An 18,848-nucleotide genomic window follows, 5' to 3' on the forward strand; every position below is an offset into this window, starting at 1 on the left:
ATGAAAGATGAACAAGGGTGTGTAGTGCTGATTTCATTATATGTAGATGATTTGATAATTACAGGTGATGCTATATATCTAATTGATGAAATCAAGCAGCAGATGTCACAAATGTTTTAGATGAAGCATCTTGGTGAACTCAGACACTGTTTAGGCCTTGAGATCTAGAGATATTCGGGTCAAACATTTCTGTCTCAAGAAAAGTATGTCAAAGGCCTGTTAGAAAAGTTTAGGATGGATTAGTGTAAGCCAGCATCGGTACCATTGCAATAGAACATCAAATTACAGTGTGAGGATGGCTCAAAAGCGGCGGATGCAACACTTTACAAACAGTTGGTTGGGATTCTGATCTACCTAACCACCACTAGACCTTATTTGGTTTATGCAGTCAGCGTGTTAAGACAATTTATGTCTAAGCCACTTGAAAACCATTGGAATGTAGCAAATAATTTTTGGAGGTATCTACAAGGTACTGTAGATTATGGAATTATTTACACTGACTCTTTTGATGTTAGATTGGCAGGATTTGCAGATTCAGATTGGGCAGGAAATTTAGATGATTGTAGATCTATAACAGGTTATGCATTCAGTCTTGGATCCAGGGTGATCACTTGGAGCAGCAAGAAGCAGAACACAGTCTCCTTGTCCTCAGTAGAAGCAAAGTATCAAGCCATGTGTGCAGCAATGTGCAAAGCGGTTTGGTTGCGGAGACTTCTCCAGGATGTTGGGGAAGAACAGACAGTCACAACAACAATCAGATGCGACAATCAAAGTTCAATCAAGCTGGCAAAAAATCCAGTGTTTCACAAAAACACGAAACATATTGATACTCAATTCCATTTTGTAAGGGAGAAAGTGCAATCCAAAGAAATTCATCTGGAATATTGTAATACATGTGATAATGTTGCAGACATTTTCACTAAGCCTCTTATAAAAGTAAATTTTCAAATGTTTAGGGAGATGTTAGGCATACATGTGAACCCATTCTCCATTAAGGGGGAGTGTTGAAGATAATGGAGAATATCCTAGAATAGGTAGAGTTTGTTCATGTAGCCTCAGAATAGGAATTAGTTTCTATTTCTTAGGATGTTGTTCTAACTTCCATAAAACCATGCATTCTATTTAATGTGTAATGTTGATGAACAATGTAGAGTGTTCCATAGAGCCAGACTCTCCTAGTTCAGACTCTATTTCGTAGAGCTAACCAGTGGGTTTTATTTCTTAATACAAACATTGCCATTTTTATCAGTCTCAATGAATTCCGTCAGTGTTCATGTCGGGTGAGAGTCAGGAGCTTCACAACTTTTCCAATTGTGATTGTTTTACCTTCATCCCAAAGTGTGAACCTTCTTATTTGAGGAAAAATAGTGTGACACAACACAACTGCTCCAGTGTTAATCAAAAAGACATTTCTTTTTCATTGGATTTTTCATCCTTGGATCTATCTGCTCAATAGCTCCATTATCTCACATTCCTCAACAACAGAATGAATATGCAGTACAACTTTATAACCAACAATAGATATTGATTTATGTCCCAGTAGTTCCAATATCTGTAACTAAGCCTATGCCCCCTATGCGAACAGACCGACTTCCGATGATCAGTATCAAAATGAATTCCTTATTTCTGCTAATTCCACGAAATATAGATCCAGTTCATGAAATGACAATATAAGTAAATAAACTGCATTTGAGTACCCACGGTGAGTTACCTTGCCTTCGATCTATTCAAAACGAGTTTGAACTAGATTTTAATGATAATATTTTGTGATATCTGATCTACCCAAACTCCTTTCTTGTCTCTGACGGTGTTGTTGAAGATGGTAGCATCCCTTCTCCTCCAACAGTGTTTCTTTTTCATCTATCGAGTATAGCATTCAATAGAGGCATCTCCTTTATATTAGCAGTGATGATGTCCATTAGTCCACCCCTTGGAATGACCCTCTTCCTCCCGGTGGTCGAGAGAGTGGCTTGTCCCTCATTCTTGAATTAAACCAATTCAATATCTCAATTAGCCCGACCATATGCACACATATGTTTCTTTTAGAAAATAAAGGCACAGTGTTAAAACCTATTAAAGGTAAATGTAATGTGAATGTTGTGGCGATCAAGATAAGTATCATTTCGTGATAGTATTGTTCTTAGAAATTGAACAGTAGCAGCAACAAGATATTTTTATTTTCTCTGAGTTAAGCATAAAAACTTATCTATAACATTATTCAACAAAAAATAGTACTTTATTTTGTGGGAATGATGCAGAACACAAAAGCACAATATGTTAGAGATAATGGAGAATATCTTAGAATAGTGAGTTGGTTCATGAGACCTTAAGATAGGAATTAGTTTCTATTTTTTAGGTTATGGTTCTAACTTCCCTAAATCTATGATTACTATATAATGTGTGATGTACATGGACAATGTAGAGCATTCTGCAGAGCCAAACTCTCCTCGTTCAGACTCTCTTTCGTAGAGCTGACTAGTGGGTTTCATTTTATTTAATACAGAACATTGCATTTTCAACATGGTATTAGAGTGTCGGGGCTGAGGAACCTGCACGCTGAGTGGAGGGCGCGACTGAGCCGAAATCGTCGCAAGTTTTAGGTGCAAAAATGCGACGATCCCACTATAGACCTTCTACGCGTTTTTATTTTGCTGATCGTCGCCGATATGAGGTGTACAATCGCGAAGACCTTCGTGAGTCCGTGGTGCTAACTCGTGCCGACTGTGAAAACAAGTGAGGGGTTTTGTGGAGGCCGAGAGAAGGCTCCGTCCTGGTAGTGGCTGACAACAGAAGGTTGCCTGGAGGCCGAGGTTTTCCGAGGAGGCCGTGGTAGAGGCCATGAAGGAAGCCACGGTGATCTGCGTGTGTGTTGCGAGATCAAACAATATTGGAGATCAGCGATCTCTATCTTTGACACAAATCTGGGGTAAATCTAACATTTTTTTTACCTGCCAAATTTTTTAATCGCCAAGATGAATAATCAAATGTTTGAAGCATGCTTGAATGAGCATAACAAGCTCGATGGCTCCAATTATGCGAATTGGAAGTTCAAGTTGCAGACTCTTCTAGAAGTGCAGAGTGCTTTAACGATTGCAAACGAGGATGAGCAGAAGCCAGCAGTTGGATCAACATCAGTCCCAGATTGGGAGAACCGAGAAGGTAAAGCAAGGACATTGCTGAAGATGTCATTGAAAGACTGTATCATACCACACATCAGAGAATGCAAATTAGCAAGCGAAATCTGGGGAATATTGAAGGATTTGTATGAGATCAGGAATACAAATCGTCTTTTGTTTTTGAAGAGCAAGATCTTATCCCTGAAGATGGAAGAGAATGAAACAGTTGCTTCCTTTATAGCAAGGATCAAGGATCTGAAGAAAAAATTGTTAGACATTGGTGATACATTAGATATCATTTTGGGATTCAACTGCGTTAAATAAGTCATTAACGTATGACCATTTCCATGAGAGGTAGTCGTAACTAACTAATTTCTCATGATTTTTGAATTTTTCATTTAGCACTCATTGCATCGGGTGATGCTCACAGGGGTGAAGAAGTGGGATTGAAACTAGTGAAATGAATCACATAGCGTCAATCATCACTTCCAGGGCTTGCACCCGGTAACCAGGACTTCCCGGGAGGTCACCCATCCCAGATCTCCTCTGGCTCAAGCGCGCTTAACTGTGGAGTTTTCCCCACAATCAAGCCCACTTAGCTTGCTACCCCATTTGCAAAACCTTAGCAAGTATTGTGCCTCATGAGCCATTCAAGTAGAGATCCCTTCACTCTTTTTGAATTTAAGTATTAGGGGTTTACGCAGTGCATTATATTAGATATCATTTTGGGATTCAACTGCGTTAAGTAAGTCATTAACGTATGACCATTTCCATGAGAGGTAGTCGTAACTGACTAATTTCTCATGATTTTTGAATTTTTCATTTAGCACTCATTGCATCAGGTGATGCTCACAGGGGTGAAGAAGTGGGATTGAAACTAGCGAAATGAATTACATAGCGTCAATCATCACTTCCGGGGCTTGCACCCGGTAACTAGGACTTCCCGGGAGGTCACCCATCCCAGATCTCCTCTAGCTCAAGCGCGCTTAACTGTGGAGTTTTCCCCACTATCAAGCCCACTTAGCTTGCTACCTCATTTGCAAAACCTTAGCAAGTATTGTGCCTCATGAAGCATTCAAGTAGAGATCCCTTCACTCTTTTTGAATTTAAGTATTAGGGGTTTACGCAGTGCATTATATTATATATCATTTTGGGATTCAACTGCGTTAAGTAAGTCATTAACGTATGACCATTTCCATGAGAGGTAGTCGTAACTGATACAATTGCAAATATAGATCTTGTAACAATTACCATGAATGGTGTGACTGATGACTACCAAATGTTCATCACTGGGATAAATGCGAGAGAGAAAATCACGAAGTTTGAAGAATTGATAGGAATACTGATGTAAGAAGAATAAAGAATATCGACTCTGAAGCCCCAGAGTGTCGATCTTGAATTGATGGTAAAAAATAACTTCTTCAAAGGAAAAGGAAATCTGCAAAAGCAAAACGAAGGAAGCTCACAGAAAAGACCAAATCCGACCCAAGGTATGAATCCGAATAGAAACAACTCTGTAATTAAATGATTTTATTGCGGAAAACTTGGTCATATAGCTAGGGAGTGTAGGAAGAAGAAATACCATGAAGAACAACAGAGGTAGAAACGACATGCAGGTCATATCGCGAATGATAATCATGATCAGAACTTCAGATTGTTCATGGCAGACTTTGATGAGAACGTTGATGTAGATATCTGGTATGTAGATTCGGAAGCATCAACACATATGACAGGGAACAAGCAATGGTTTGAAGATTTTAAAGAAATCAACGACACCTAGGTGGTGATAGAATTCATCAGATCAAAGGGTGTGGGAAAATTTCTGTCATTTTACCTAATGGTAATGTAAGACAAATTCATAATGTCATGTATGTGTCCGGTGTAACAAAGAACTTGATTTTTGTATCCATGATTACAGATCAAGATCTTAAAGTTCAATTTTTTAAATCTAACTGTTATATTAAAGCTTTGCTAGATAGAATAAATACTATTGTTACAGGAATTGGAACAGGAGGTATGTACAAATTGGATGTAAGACCAGCACCAGTTTGAGCTTTAACAGCAGCGGGTTTGACTACAGAAGAGTTGTGGCATCAAAGATTTGGTCATATCAACTACAATGATTTGTTGTTACTTTAGAAAAAGGAAATGGTAAGAGATCTTCCTATGTTAAAACAAGTGCATAATGATTGTGATGCCTGTACATTAGGAAAGATGCATAGAGAAGAATTCCTTGTTCAAGTAGAGAAGAAACAGAGAGATATACTTGAATTAGTGCACACAGATCTTTGTGGACCCATGCAAACAAAATCATTAGGAGGTGCACTGTATTTTTTACTGTTTATTTATGATTGCACAAAGTTTTCTTGGGTATATTATTTGAGTAAGAAGAGTAACACATTTGAATACTTTAAGCAGTTCAGAAACATGATTGAAAAGCAAACAGGGAAGCAGATAAAAATTATCCGCTCTAATCAAGGGTGAGAATACAAGAAGGATGAGCTTATCAAGTATTGTAAAGACCATGGGATATTATAGCAATTCACAGTACCCCATACTCCTCAGCAGAATGGAGTAACGGAAAGAAAGAACAAAACATTGGTGGAATGCGCTAGAAGCATGTTGAAAGGTAAGAATCTTTCGAATGGTTTTTGGGCTGAAGCATTGAATATTGCGGTTTATTTAAAAAATAGGAGTCCTACAAAGAGTCTTGAGTTTAAAACTCCTTATGAAGCATTATATGGATTTAAGCCTACAGTAAAGCATTTAAGAGTATTTGGGTCTAAATCATTTTCCCATATTCCAAAGGAAGACAGAAGAAAACTATATGCAAAAGCCATTAGATGTACCTTTATAGGGTATTGTTCACAATATAAAGCTTATAGATTATTTAATCCCTCTACTCACAAGATTTTTGTTAGTAGAGATGTCATATTCCATGAGCAGGATCATGAAGAATCTGACAAGCACAATGAGGAATGGGATATTCCGTTCTTGGTGGACGAAGAAAGTGAAGAAACAAGAAACAATCAAGATCATCAGAGAAAGGCAGAAGATGAACAGCAGCAGATACATCAGCAACAACAGCAAATACAGCAGTAGCAGTGGGAAGAAAAATAAAATGATGATCAGACAAGGTTTGAAGCTACCCCACCACTCAGAGATCAGGTAGGAAAGCTCAATTGCTTGCGAGATATAGGGAAAATGCTTTTATAACTAGTATGATGAATGTTGTTGAACCTTCTAGTTATAAGGAAGCAAATAAATGTAGTGAATGGAAAATAACTATGGAACAGGAATATGAATCTATAATCAGAAACAACACTTGGGAACTGGTTGAACTTCCTAGAGGGAAACAAACCATAGGTTGTAAATGTTTGTATAAACCCAAGATTAATGCAGATGGAACCATAGATAAATTAAAAGCTAGATTTGTAGCGAAGGGGTATTCACAAAAAGAAGGCATTGACTGTGAAGAAACCTTTGCCCCTGTAGCTAAACTAAATAGCATCAGAATGTTGATTGCTTTAGCTACTAAGAAACATTGGATGATTCACCAACTAGATGTAAAGTCTGCATTTTTAAATGGAGAATTGAAAGAGGAGGTTTATTTAGAGCAACCTAAAGGGTTTGTCCAGAAAGGGAAAGAACATTTACTCTGTAGATTAAAGAAAGCTCTTTATGGACTAAACCAAGCACCCAAGTCTTGGTATGAAAAGATTTATACATTTTATCTGCAATTTGGCTACAACAAAAGTAAAAACGACCCTAAAATATATACCATGTAAGATGAACAAGGGCGCATAGTGTTGATTTCTTTGTATGTAGATGATTTGATTATCACAGTTGATGCTACTTATCTAATCAAAGAAATCAAGCAATAGATGTCATAGGTGCTCGAAATGAAACATGTTGGTGAGTTAAGATATTGTTTGGGTCTTGAGATCTGGAGAGATCCAGGACAAACATTTCTATCCCAGGGAAAGTATGTCAAAAGTCTATTAGAAATATTCAGGATGGATCAGTGTAAGGCTGCAGCAGTACCATTAAAACATAACATTAAACTGCAAAGTGAGGATGGCTCTAAAGAGGCAGATGCGACACTTTACAGACAGCTGGTTGGGAGCCTAATCTACCTGACCACTACTAGACCAGATTTGGCTTATGTAGTCAGTGTGCAAGTCAATACATGTCCAAGCCACTTGAAAGTCATTGGAATGCAACGAAATGTGTTTTGAGGTATCTACAAGGTAATGTAGATTATGGTATTATTTACACTAATTCCTTTGATGTTAGATTGACAGGATTTACAGATTCAAACTAGGCTAGAAATGTAAATGATCGCAGATCCGTGGACCGTAATAGGCTATGCATTCAAAATTGGATCCAGGGTGATTACATGGAGCAGCAAGAAACAGAACATAGTTTCCTTGTCTTCAGCAGAAGCAGAGTACCAAGCTATGTGTGCAGCAACATGTGAGGCAGTTTGGTTGCAGAGATTTCTCCAGGATGTTGGGGAAGAACAAAAAGATGCAATGACAATCAAATGCGACAATCAAAGTTCAATCAAACTTACTAATAATCTGGTGTTTCACAAAAACACTAAACACATTGATACACAAATCCACTTTATCAGGGAGAAAGTGCAATCAAAAGAAATCCATTTGGTATATTGTAATACATGTGATAATGTTGCAAACATTTTCACTAAGCCTCTTGGAAAAATCAAGTTTGAAATGTTTAGGGAGATGTTAGGCATATTTGTGAACCCCTTCTCCATTAAGGGGGAGTGTTAGAGATAATGGAGAATATCTTAGAATAGTGAGTTGGTTCATGAGACCTCAAGATAGGAATTAGTTTCTATTTTTTAGGTTATAGTTCTAACTTCCCTAAATCTGTGATTACTATATAATATGTGATGTACATGGACAATGTAGAGCGTTCTGTAGAGTCAGGCTCTCCTGGTTTAGACTCTCTTTCGTAGAGCTAACCAGTGGTTTCATTTTATTTAATACAGAACATTGCATTTTTAACACAATACCTCAGTGATGTTTGACACAATGTCAGGGCTTATGGAACTTGGTATCTCAGGGCTTATGGAACTTGGTATCTCATTCTCATGATCATTAATAGTGAATTTTCCACTTGTTTTTGTACTCTCCTTTGCAGGGCATGATGATGTTATTACATCTACCAACTGATCCATGTGTTTTTCATTTTAAAAAATCCACAATAGTGTCCCTTTGTTTTGACAAGCACCATATTCCCATGTGTTATAGACATTTTTGTGCCTTACAGAATTGAGCATGAAATGTCCATAATCCAAGGGATCCAAAGTCCCTAAACATGTTGTTCCTACCCCTAGAGGAACAAGGTTAACAAGTCACAGCAATTCACAGAAGTTCTCCACCAGAAACTGCTCAAAAACAAGTCAATTCAGGATCAATTCAGAGGCTCCACTAGCTGTCTGCGCTGAAATGCAGAGATTACACTGGCTAGGTGCACTGCAACGCAGGTAGAAGCACTACCAGGGTGCGCTGAGCGGGAAGTGACAAATGGCAAGTTCATTCAACGAGGTGGAAAGACCCTGGAAGCTTCCAGAATCTTCTCCAATGACACTTGCCTCAAGGAATTCGACTAGTGATGAGTAAGAGGCTCTTAGTCTCCAAGTGGAAGCAAGAACTGACAGAGGGAGAGGACACTAGTCAGATCTCAAGCTGACTCATCCTCTCTCCAAACATCTATATATGGATCTCTCCTCCATGAGATCTAGAGGCTGGAATTTTGTTATTGCAAAGAATTGTTGTTGGTTTGAGATTGGAATCATTGGGTGCTTAATGCTTTGAAGGAAGGTGAAGATAGGAATTTCATTTGCTGGGAAGGAGATGCTGGATTGGAGCCCTCTTGGTTGTATCTCCTCCTGAACCTTGTTATTCATCAATAAAGCTATCTTGGTTTCTCCTATATACTGATGTATCTTTGATGTATGGTCGCATTAGTATATTTAGTTTATTTCTAATCCTGAACTAGTTATGAATATGAATCTATGTCTTTGTGTAGTGCTCTCTTCTTGTGATCTTGCAGGAACCTGTTGAAGCTGGGCGAGCGAGAAGGCAAGTAGCTGGGAACTCCCAAAGAGAAGAGAAACCGGATCGAGGGACAAACGAAAGACACCGGTTAGTCCATCCATCTCTCTTCATTCTTAATTTATAAAGGAAGAATACTAGAATAGTTGTCTCTGTTTGTTGCTAAGGCACTGTCACACCTTAGGTGGATAGGATCGTCCTGCATAGGCATTTTTCCCCACAACAAATTGGCGACTCTGCTGGGGATATCTGTTTACTCATTTTATTTGTGTTTCTATCATTGTTTGTTTCATAGACTCAACAGCAACAATCGAACTGCATCTTCTATTCTCAGATGCAAAGTAGATAGTTGCTGCTTTGATCCAATCAGTGGATTTGTCTATGATCTGAACAATGGACTCACAAATGATTTGATGATCCTTTGTGACAGATCTTAGCCCTCCTTCAAAGCATCCCTTTGATTGTACCTTGCTTGTTGCTTTTATTTGGCCTGAAACCGTAGATTAATCAGCAAACTGTGACCTAGAACCCAGTGAGGAACTCTCATTTCTCCTTCAGCGCAGACTCTGTGAAGAGGTTCTGCATTTCAACGCAGGTCCCGTGAAGGCTACCTGCACTGAACTTCAAAACCTCTGTGTTGAGGGTGCGTTGATCCAGTTCGGCCTTGTGCAGCTGGGGTTCTCTGCTCTGTTTTGCCTTGTTTTGATCTCTGATTTTTGCAGCCTGTAACCAGCATAGGTACCTGTCTGATAACTCCTTTTCTTTGCTTAAATTCCACCTCCTTTTGTACAAAAAGACTGTGAGTGTTTTTATGTGTTTGTGGCGTCATTTACAGTTTTCCTTTGCAAGAGTGAAATAGTCATCCTGTAGCCCTTGATTCAGATCTGTTGATTGTGATCTTAGGAGAGAGTTCATTGGCTGTTTACAGTTGATTATACATTTACTTTTGCTTTTGGTTTGAGTTTGTCTCTTTTAAGTGTCGAAACAAGTGTTCATTTCGAAAGTCGTAGAGTGTTGTATTCTCTTCTACCCTTTCTGATTTCGAAAAAGTAAACTTGTTTGTATTTGTCATTTAAAAGCAAATTCAAAGTTGTACAAAAAGCTTTCTTTTTAGGCATCAATATTAAGAGAGCAGAAAACAAACACCTGCATTGTGCATTTGCATCTTGATAGTTTGCATGCTTGATTTAGGAAAAGTGCATTAGAGTGTGCTAATTGCTCTTTGAGAAAAGATGGTGTCTTTCTTTTCCCTTTGTAGCTAGGATTTTCATTGTTGAAAAGATATAAAAGCTTGCTTATCATCTTTAGACTGCATTTAGGAATTGTATCATACATCTCGTTGTGAACCTCAAAAGGAAAACTTCTAAAAAGATCAACCTAAAATAAATTGAATGAACTTAACAACGCTTTGTAACTTAACGCACAACATAGAGGTCTAGGCTAGAGACGTGTTCTGGCGTCGTAAAGCCTAGTGACTGTCGATCTCGCTGATGGTGGGTGATTCCTCCTGAGGGACGATAGTGCCAGTACGGATTGTGCTCCCACGTACCGTCGAGTATATATTGGGAGACCCCTATAGGCATAAAACCTTTATCCTTAGGAAGCCGTGTCGGCCGCCCTACTGATCGCAATGCACTGAACACAGCATTCATGAAGATTGACCGCCCGTACCTTAAAAATTATTCTGCGGTTTTGCGAAAAGTTTGGCACACCCTCTACCTAGAACTCCAGAGCAGTTCCTTTTGGCCTTTTTCAGACTCTATAACGGAAAAAGTCCATCCGAGCATTTGTCACTTCGGGCTCGTTAAAACATCGAAGGAGACTAGAGTCATCTTTAGCTTTTTCTCGACTCTTTAAAATTGAAAAAGAAAGTTGTGTCTAAAGCGTCGTTAAAATTTATTTTAAACGGAACAATCACCCCTTTTTCCTGCGTTGATCTTTAGGTTGAGAAAATGGAGCACACCAACCAAGGAATTCCCCTTGGTGTAAATCCTAGTCCCTTCTCCTCTTGGGGAGATGTTGGTGCGCCCCATATGGCCACATTGTCGCTTCCAGGACTGACAATTGGCTTGCCGGTCTGGCTCTTCTCAACCAATGTCGTTCAGAACACCACTATTCCTGAACAGTCGAATCAACAGTTAGACCAGACCAGAGTTACCCACCAGCCTTCTACTTCATCTAATTCTTCCTCTCCTCCTTCCTTTTCGCTTGACGGAACTGGTAAAACAAAAAACCAAGTTCCTAAGGAGAAGAAGGAAAAGAAGAAGAAAGAGAAGAAGAAGAAGGAGCCAAAAGTGACTGGGGGCAAACAAGTGTCGTCTGACAAAAATCCACACACAGCACTGACTAGGCCTAAATCGCCATGTGTCATATGCAAGGGAGACCACTTCCACAGAGATTGTCCCTGCATCCCTCGGATACTAAGGGATTGGTCTCCCCGTTTGCACAATTCTGTGGCGTCAACCTCTGATAGCCATGTTGACAGCACACCGTCAACTAGTGAAAGTGAAGCCACAGGACAGAGAGGGAAAGCTAGATTTCCCTGCAAACTGTGTGAAGGCGACCATGCCATCCACCGTTGTCCCTTCTTAGACGAGGCTAAAAGAGTTTTGGAAGATCGCCCGGTTTTACCATTGCAACTTCCTCCTGGATATCAAAAACTCCTGCCAAGTCCTTCACCAGTTGAGAACCCGGCTGGCCCGCTCAGGTGGTCAGCCGAAGCACCTATCATTGAGGATGAACCGTTTGAATCCATACCTGACGAAAGTCAAAAGGTTGAGGCGGCAGTTGACCCGGTTTTGCCTTCAGAGGCTCTATCTTCGAATGATACCATCACAGAGGAGAATAAAGACGACACCGTCCAAATTCTCTTCATCAACACAGACTCCGACGAACAAGGGGGCAATTTGCCCATTCCTTTATCGCAGGAAGGAACTTCGTCAGAGTCATACCCGGCCATCTATTCGGTCCCACCACCAAGCGACCTAGTTGTCTCGTTCGATTGGAACCAACTAGGCAGGCCCCGTTTGCCACCAAGCATACCATTCAGAATTATCATTCAAATATACAGAACGGTCATGGCTGGCACCATCATTGATGAGGGGGCATCTGTGAGTATCCTTTCCTCTATCGCTTGGAAAGCGCTTGGTTTGCCAGCGCTTTTGCCTGAAATGAGAAATCTGACAGGCTTTGATAAAGGAACCAGTCGACCTTTAGGGATCCTCCCCAATGTGCCTATCACATTGAAAGGAAAGACCGTTCAAATGAACGTGATGGTCGTTCAAGGACCCTTGGATTATAACCTACTCCTTGGACGAGACTATATATATTGCATGGGAGCCATCGTCTCCTCACTCTTTAGAGTAATGTGTTTTCCGCACGAAGGAAGAGTGGTCAAGCTCGTGGACCAGCTTTCATTTCCCGGATCACGCATCGCAAATAGTCATATACCATCCCTAAATGGTCTCTTCACGCAAGAAATGTCTCAACCCACGGTCCGTCCTCCCGATGAGCGCGAGTAATTCGGAGGGATATGACTGGAACCCAGGGGGCATGCGTCCTGGTCTGCTTCGGCAGGAAAACTTTGGGTATAAGGTAGGTTTCCGCGGGAGAATATGACTAGTCTGTACCCCGCCCATGCTGGAAGAGGGTTATTCTAGAATAAGATTCTTTTGTCAAAGTTATGTGAGTTGACAGACAGAGTCTCTCACCTTTGTCTATTTCGGTAGACATCGCCGAAGAAGTGTTTTGTTTGAAAGATTAACGAGACAATCTTTAGGTAACCTGAAAGAGGTAGGCCTCTCCCGGTAAAACAAATGTTATATTGGACTAAGAAGGGGTAACCTTGAAATCGTACTTTATGCCTGGGGGCATGCAAACCTTTTGAAGTGCAAGCAAGGGGCGGCTATTTATTTTTTAAATTTTTAGGTCCTCCCTTTAAACCTGTAGGTCTAACCCTTTAAACTCGTAGGATTAGTCGTTTCCGAACTTGCATAACGAAAGGATCCGGAGCAAAGCTTTGTAAGATCTAAGCTCCATAAAAAATAGCATCTTCAATGAGACATTCTTATCATATGACTGGATTAATCGAGCAGTTTTAGCACACAGTTCATGCTCGTTAAAAAATAAACGCAAGATCCGAGCAGTTTTAGCACATAGTTCATGCTCGTTAAAAAATAAACATAAGACTGAGCAGTGTTTTTCCGCGTTTAAGCTCGTTAAAAAATGAACTATCTTCCGGTAAATAACCACCGTGAATGTAACATTATCAGCCATTAAAGCCTTGGTCGTGTTTGCACCGTCACCTCCACTTTTCCATTGGCTGATCGTTCACCTCCATATGATTGTTTACCCATTTTGAGGAACAGCAGCGAAGAGTGATTTCACTAGCCATCCTTGTGACACTACCGTGATTGGAAAATTCCAACCCGTACCTGGAATCAGCTGCTAACCCGTTTTATCACTCGTTCCTCAAAAGACGAGTCTTCTTTAAGCTCTTTTCATCTGACTCGTAAAATATGAAAAGATTGCCGAGTTTTGGCCTTCCAGCTCGTTAAAGTGACCGGAAATGCTATCCCTCCTCTAGATTTTAATCTTTTTGGACCTGAGGGATTATTGCACAAAAAGATCGAGCGCTTGTTTTATTCGGCTCGTTAAAACTATCGAAAACTCATCCCTTCTGTATTGTTTTATACTTTTTCGGACTTAAGGGATTAGATGACGAAAAAGGACTTTCGGAGTTGACTTTACGTACCTTTTCAGACTCTCTAAAAATGAAAAGGACCGAGTTATCTTTGTCGTTAGACTCGTTAAAAACATTAAATAGCGACAAACTTGTCTTTAGACGAGAACGAGTTTCACTATCGCTAGGCTCGTTAAAACATAGCGATGGGCTTGCCCGAAGGGCAAGTTATAGAACAAGCATATGTTATCCTCCTCAAGCTTGACAAAAATAAAGAGGTACTGGTCAGCAATGACTGGGGAAAAATTGGGAGAAACTCAAGAAAACTTTGATGGTAGCAAGTCGCTCTTGAACATGACACTTTTCCTCTGTACCACAGTCGGGTTGGGTTGTTTCATTCACCGGTCACATCACCATGGTCTCGCCATACCATCCATATTTGGGGTAATGCTACCGATCCATCGCATAAGTGTCGCCATATGTTCAAGAGAAGTCGTTCAGAGAAGTCAACCGTGTCCCATCCACTGCCATACATTATCCTTCATCCTTTCATGACCGCCACCCTGAATCATATGTCATCAGATCGTTTTCACCTCCATCAAAATCATTTGCTCCGTTCCGTGTCACTGATGTGGGATTCATTAAGGCCCTCCTTTGACGGGTCGCTTCTTGTCGACATCAGCTCATTATCCAAGAAGTTGATCTAGGAACACCCCCTTCAGTACTTTGAAGCTTGCATGCCTCAATGGCAAGTTTCTCACTTCCGGCGACAGGTATACATCAATGACCTTCGACCGAAATATTTTGCGTGGTGTTCGACGCCAAGTCCTGTATTCACACCACGTGAATTGTACTGCAGTACCTTGAGGGTCATCATCATTATCGGTGATTCCTCTCGCGCTTGTTAACGGTTTACCTCATTGACCGGTAATCAAGCGATGTCTTTCCATGTTCGACTTCAGAACAATTCTCACATGGATCGACTTGTACTTAGAGTGAAGATCGGACGAGATTGAAGACCCCGGATCTAGTTTCATCCATCCGGGCTGCGATATCTATTCAGGAAAGATAAATACATTGACATGTACATCATTGCAGCAGATAATCATCCTACCCAAAGGATGATAATTTCATCAAAATTATCAGTCTACCATTAGACGATTGTCTGTTCTATGTACATAAAAATGAATTTATAAAGTTGAGCATGGGAATGCCCGCCTCAGCTAGATCATGAAAGCAGTATGAAAAATAATGTATTGTATTTTATCTTATTACAGGTCTCCTCCCAGCATTGAATGAACTTCGGATCCTCCTAATAAAGCATTTCACCCGATAAACGGCCTCATACTTTAGGGGGCAACTGTTATAGACATTTTTGTGCCTTACAGCATTGAGCATGAAATGTCCATAATCCAAGGGATCCAAAGTCCCTAAACATGTTGTTCCTACCCCTAGAGGAACAAGGCTTACAAGCCACAGCAATTCACAGAAGTTCTCCACCAGAAACTGCTCAAAAACAAGTCAATTCAGGATCAATTCAGAGGCTCCACTAGCTGTCTGCGCTGAAATGCAGAGATTACACTGGCTAGGTGCACTGCAATGCAGGTAGAAGCACTACCAGGGTGCGCTGAGCAGGAAGTGACAAATGGCAAGTTCATTCAACGAGGTGGAAAGACCCTGGAAGCTTCCAGAATCTTCTCCAATGACACTTGCCTCAAGGAATTCGACTAGTGATGAGTAAGAGGCTCTTAGTCTCCAAGTGGAAGCAAGAACTGACAGAGGGAGAGGACACTAGTCAGATCTCAAGCTGACTCATCCTCTCTCCAAACATCTATATATGGATCTCTCCTCCATGAGATCTAGAGGCTGGAATTTTGTTATTGCAAAGAATTGCTATTGGTTTGAGATTGGAATCATTGGGTGCTTAATGCTTTGAAGGAAGGTGAAGATAGGAATTTCATTTGCTGGGAAGGAGATGTTGGATTGGAGCCCTCTTGGTTGTATCTCCTCCTGAACCTTCTTATTCATCAATAAAGCTATCTTGGTTTCTCCTATATACTGATGTATCTTTGATGTATGGTCGCATTAGTATATTTAGTTTATTTCTAATCCTAAACTAGTTATGAATATGAATCTATGTCTTTGTGTAGTGCTCTCTTCTTGTGATCTTGCAGGAACCTGTTGAAGCTGGGCGAGCGAGAAGGCAAGTAGCTGGGAACTCCCAAAGAGAAGAGAAACCGGATCGAGGGACAAATGGAAGACACCGGTTAGTCCATCCATCTCTCTTCATTCTTAATTCATAGAGGAAGAATACTAGAATAGTTGTCTCTGTTTGTTGCTAAGGCACTGTCACACCTTAGGTGGATAGGATCGTCCTGCATAGGCATTTTTCCCCACAACACCATGGTTACCAAACTCAGCTTAGTGAAATTCGTCGAAGCAAAAGAGTCAAGCATTCGATTCAGCTTGGGAAAATCTATGAGACCCAGCCATTGTGTTAGGGTCGAGCAGCATGCGAATAATTTCAAGAAACTAGAATTACACATCTTCTCCATAGTCAGTTGACATTCCTTTTACCAAAATCCCAAGAAGCATATTTCCGTGTTGTTATATCATAAATGTACGCAAAATAGAAGGATATTGATTTAGGGCCACAATTAATATATCGGTCCCAGTTCGATGAAGAAATCTATCTTCACTCTGCAGAGCACTGGCAACAATTTCAAACAACCCATTAACGATGAGATCCATAAAAAGACGCATTTGGTTGGTAAGGAGGAGGCTTTAGCTTAGGCTACAAAATTCTTGAAGGAACAAAATAAGGTTTTTTTTCACTTCATCTCGCGTATCTGGAGATTTCAATTTCGCAAATAATTCTTGAATGAAAGCACTATCATCCTTAAGACCAGATACCACTGCTCCATTATTGGTATGGATGATAGAATTCAAAGTTTCCAATGTGGATCTGGATCATACTCAAGCGCACCCACAATATCCATTTTATACTCGTCAATGAAAATATTTTCGAAGATTTGTGTATTATTCAATAGAATGATTCCTTTAACAATTTTAAATATCAAATGAGGGCCATCATTGTTCTCCAAATCTTCACATATTTTGAACAAATCAAGAAGCTTCAGTATAAATGTTTGATTTTGAACTCTAAGATCAGCCACCCGAATATGATCCATAATACAACCCTCCATTACAGTCTTCAATATTAGAATAAGTGTTAATAGCTCCACCTATGGAAGCTCTTTGAGTTCACGTTTACCTCCATAGACTGCATCATCATTTCCCTGTGATGTACCAGAGTGATTTAGGTCATCATTTATAGAGAGTACTCCAATTTCCAGACCACCAATAGTAGGAAAATGAATAGATATTTGGACACTGCATATTTTATCCCACATGGCGATGATCTTCTCCTGCAACAACCAATAAAAGTGCATATGCAGGAAATAAAACAACTTCCTCTTTAATGTCTTCAACATACATACCCATGCTCTTTTTCATGTTGAGCTGCATTCGTTATACAAATGGCAGATATATCCCACATTGTTTGAATAAAAGGATATTTCAACCTTACATTACTTGTGGCGCAATTCTCATGTTGGCACGTTGTGCAATAGGTAGGCTCTTGTAGGCTCATATTCACGATGCCTTGGCTTGTCTTGCTCACTGTTTGTTAGTTTATGAGATGCGATAGTCATATACGATGCACAAGGAGACTTAAATATTAGACTCCAGCCTTAAATATGATGCACAATGGAGACCGAGGAGACTTAAATATTAGGCTCCAGCCTTAAATTTAAAAAAAGAAATTCTTCTCTTTTAACTAGATCGAGGACGCCAATTAACTTAAAATTCTTCTCTTTTAACTAGATCGAGGGCGCCAATTAACTTCGTAAATGCTCAATTTGGACACAAATTATTTTTGTCAAAACATGATTATAGAAATATCATACCTGACATTAAATAGCTCCAATAAAATTGTTCCCCTTTTCAAACATTTGAAATCAAACCATGAGGCATTTCGTCATTCTTATCATTTTTCATCAAAGCAAGAATATCTTCCCTTTGTAGAGTTTTCAGCAAATGTTATCAGGTGCCATCAAATTTTGCAATTTTAATCTTGTGATGCAACTTTCTTGAAGATTTTAATATTTTAGTTGTTCCAGAATGAGCTAAAACATCTGGCTTCAACTGGGGATAGCACTTTGCACGCAAAATGTTGAGAATTATATATCGGTGGCCTTTGTTGCACATGAAACCAAAATTCTGAAAACCCTGAAATCTGAAAAAACTGAAACCTGACATTTTTGAAATCTAAAACCCTTCCAAACCTATTTCCAACTGGGACGGACAACCTTTTTTAAAAGCTAAAAATTGAACTGAATAATTGCAACTGGAAATAAAATGCTCAACACCTGAGCTTATTTATGTACAAGTCCTATCTGTAAACAAGAATTGGTTCCTTCAAGTGAAATCCACCTTCTAGTGGTACCAGGCAAGCATTTGAGTGTTGGGCCTAATGCCTTCATACTGCTGAAAACTAAAAATAAGAACAAGTGTGAACCATATAAAATTTTCAGATAAAAAACTTGATACATACCCCAAAAATGATATATGTCGCTGACCAAAGAAAATTGTCATATAGTCAGCCACTGGGTCATAAAACTGACGAGCGAAAATTGCAGCTGCCTCATATTCTTAAAAAGGCTGTTGGCCAATATATTCTTGGTCAGGGCAGCCACAAACATTGTTCAGCTCTTCACCTCCGGGCTCTTCTTGAAAAAGTTGTTGCAGGATATTTCCTTGCCATTTTCCAGCAAGCTAATCTTCTTGGAAATCTGTAACAGAGTCTTCATATTCTGAACTATAGGTGTCATAAAATGGAGAATCTGTTGAGGAATCAAAACCTCATCTGAAAGATAAATATCATACACAGGAGCACCAGAAAAA

The 18,848-nt window shown here is 39.8% G+C and overlaps 1 pseudogene; it reads right to left on the reverse strand.

Moving 5' to 3' along the window:
• Window positions 1–2,063: 2,063 nt before the first annotated feature.
• Window positions 2,064–17,296, reverse strand: LOC149168519 (uncharacterized; annotated as a pseudogene).
• Between the last annotated feature and the right edge of the window lie 1,552 nt (window positions 17,297–18,848).

The sequence above is a fragment of the Pinus tabuliformis genome, chromosome 4_2, assembly GCF_031772625.1.
Source record: "Pinus tabuliformis cultivar Carrire ecotype Pingquan chromosome 4_2, CPIR1, whole genome shotgun sequence".
NCBI classification, from domain to species: Eukaryota; Viridiplantae; Streptophyta; class Pinopsida; order Pinales; family Pinaceae; genus Pinus; species Pinus tabuliformis.